The sequence below is a fragment of the Echinops telfairi genome, unplaced genomic scaffold (assembly GCF_000313985.2).
Source record: "Echinops telfairi isolate 266 unplaced genomic scaffold, ASM31398v2 ScPeMD7_2291;HRSCAF=2852, whole genome shotgun sequence".
Classification (NCBI taxonomy): Eukaryota; Metazoa; Chordata; class Mammalia; order Afrosoricida; family Tenrecidae; genus Echinops; species Echinops telfairi.
The window spans coordinates 30,418,985-30,422,029 of record NW_022106189.1 but is presented as its reverse complement, the minus strand read 5'-3'; the positions used below and the strand labels follow the sequence as shown (position 1 = coordinate 30,422,029).

Genomic DNA, 3,045 nt, shown 5'->3' with positions numbered 1-3,045 from the left:
TCCTACGACACCACGTCTTCCCACAGGCTGTTCACCTGTCCTCTCACCTTCGTTTGACGAACCCCGGCTCAGCCCAGACTTCACTTCCTTTCCCCAGAGCAGGCCGGGCCAGGAGCCTGTTCCTGGTCTTCCCAATATGAGAAGCTTCCCCTCTCACTGATCTTGACAGCCCTGTCCCCACCTTCCAAAAGGGGCCACTTGCCCCTGGCCAGAGCTTCTCACACCACCACCCAGTACAGGTGCATCTGCCTGACCCTGAGTCCGATTCCCAGACACACAGGCCCCAGCAAACCAGTGAACCAGTGGCCAGGTTGGGGTGGGAACCGAGCCTCTTACCTTCCTCTCCAGGGACCCCCTGCTCCCCCAGATACCATTGTGAGCTGAGCCAGGATCCTGGAGGGTCTGAGGGATCTCATCCAGCAGGGAATTGGAGTGTTTCTGCCTGTTGGGAATGCAGCCCTCCAACCCCCTCCCTACCCCCCCCCCCACTCGGGAGCCCAGGATGCTGGGAGGGGCTGCCTCACAGAATCCCAGATCCACCATCCAATGAAAAGACTTGATGGGGCTCCCTTCTCCCACAAAGCATGTAATGGGAGTGCTGGCCCTGGTTACTGAAGGGGAGGCTGGCATATGTTAGGATTGCTGGGTTAATTACTATCGCCAACGTCAAACAAAAGAGAATGTGCTGAGCGGGGACCTCCTCCACCTAGACTTCCCAGGGCCTGATCTCTCCAGGATGCCTCCAGCCCCAGCCAGAGGAGATCAGCCCAGCCCTGCCGCCTTCAGGCCTCAGTACCCTCCCGGCTTTTCCTTGGGGCTTCTTTGTGGAGGGTCCCACCTTGGAGCCTTGGCTCCTGTTGTGACTTCTGCCAGCTGCAGGGCAGGTCTTACCCAATATTCAGGGGCTCACTAAACAGTGAAGAGTTGAATTGCTTTATAAATAAACAAAAAGTGCCTAACAGGCTGTCTGGCACTGGGGAGAGGCCTTGAGAAATTTGCTAAGCAAACAAATAACCCAACCTGGGAGGAGAGGAGGGACCCGAACGCACCACCAGACCCACCCCAGTCTGTTCCCTTAGCAGGTGGGCCCTTCCAGCCAGGCCCACCCCACAGAGGTGGCCTTTCACCATGATGTCACCTTCATTTCCTGACTCGGATGTCAGGAACGGCTCCATCTCATAGGTACCCTGTTTCCCCAAAAGTAAGACATCCCGAAAATAACACCTACTTACAGTTTTGCCTCTCGCTGAAATATAAGGCACCCCCTGAAAATAAGACCTCCCTGAAAATAAGACACCCCCCGAAGCTACCATAACTCTGGACTCTGGACCTCCGCGCAGCTCACTGTTGGCTGCAGCGCAACCAGAGCAGACAGGAAATGCGAGGTCTCTTTTAATAAGACAATAAACAATAAATGTGTGCGGTATTCTTCTTCATGGAAAAATAAGACATCCCCTGAAAATAAGACCTAGCGCATCTTTGGGAGAAAAAATTAATATAAGACACTGGTTTTAGCAGCCACAGACGATCAGACCCAAACTAAACCAAACTCACTGTCATGGAGTCTGTGGATTCTGGCTCACAGCGACCCTTCCGGACAGAGAACGACCTCTTGCGGTTTCCAAAGTGATACATCTAGACGGGAGCAGAGAGTGTCCTCTCTCCCTTGGAGCGGCCGCTGGGTCCCAGCTGCCGATCCTGTGCTTAGCAGTCCAAAGCGTAACCCAGGAGGCCACTCAGCCTTCTACAGATAATCACACCACAATCAAACTCCCCACCACCAAGTCCATGCCCGTTCCCCGCGGCCCTGAAGGACAAGGTAGAACTGCCCCTCTGAGACCGACTCTTCACGGGAGCAAGCCTCGTCTTTCTCCCACAGAGCAGCTCCTGGTGGTTTTGCACTGCTGACCTTGAGGTGGGCAGCCCAAGGTGAAACATCTCCTCCCCCAGGGCTCACACAGATGATTGAAGAGGGTGCAACACGGTGACATTACAATTCTATCATGCCTCCTGCGCTTATCAGTTGGAACTTGCCTCCTGGTACCAAGGAGTTAAAAAAAAATGGTTTGAAACGGATTTTGGTAACAATTGTACAACACTGCTTGAGATGATCGAACTATGGAGTGGTATGGTGTCTGAATTAGCTCCTAATAAAATGGTTTGGGGGGAAAAAAAAAAGGAATTTGCCTCATCCATAGCTGGTTATCCTGGGATGCAATTTCTCCAGGAAAGGCAGGATAATGATGGATTCTTTTCCGTTGACCAGTTTTCAGAACAATGAACTAGGGCCTCAGCAAGCGGCAAAGTTGAGCTTTGGGTTCATTTGTGTTGTTTTAAGAATCATGTGGGTGCTCGCTTCACCAGCACATATACTAATATTGGAACGATACAGAGAAGATTAGCATGGCCCCTGAGCAAGGATGACATGCAAATCCATGAAGCGTTCCATATTAAAAAGAAGAAGAAGAAGAAGAATTATATTGAACCGGGGGAGGAAGAGGGAAAAAGAGGAGCTTATACCAAAGGGCTCAAGTAGAAAATGTTTTGGAAATGATGGCAACATATGTACAAATATGCTTGATACAACTGATGTGTGGAATGTTATAAGAGCTGTAAGAGCCCCCAATAAAATGATTTATTAAAGCAAAAAAAAAGAATCGTGAACCTTGGCTTTCCAACATGTTTGATGCTTTAATGCAATGGTTCTCAACCTTCCTAATGCCAAGAACCTTTCATACAGTTCCTCATGTTGTGGTGACCCCCCCCAACCATAACATTATTTTCGTTGCTACTTCATCACTGTCATTTTGCTACTGTGATGAATCAGGCGACCCCTGTGAAAGGGTCATTCGATCCCCACAGGGGTTGCGACCCACAGGTTGAGGGCTGCTGCTTCACTGTTCTTCAGGGAGCTCCAGCTGCCCTCGGCCAGTGGGGAGTGCTTTTCCGTCCGTCCATCCGTCTCTGAGTCCCTTTCCGCAGGACCACACGTCTCTTTCATGGCTTTCTTGCTTTCTGGTTGACAAATGCACAAAGTGAAACTTT

General features: G+C 50.8%; 1 non-coding gene across 1 annotated transcript; it reads left to right on the top strand.

The window, feature by feature from the left end:
- The first annotated feature begins 2,348 nt into the window (after positions 1 to 2,348).
- LOC115870790 lies at positions 2,349 to 2,455 on the top strand. Its single transcript, XR_004046918.1, has one exon. It is a non-coding gene; the product is annotated as a U6 spliceosomal RNA (small nuclear RNA).
- Positions 2,456 to 3,045: the final 590 nt, after the last annotated feature.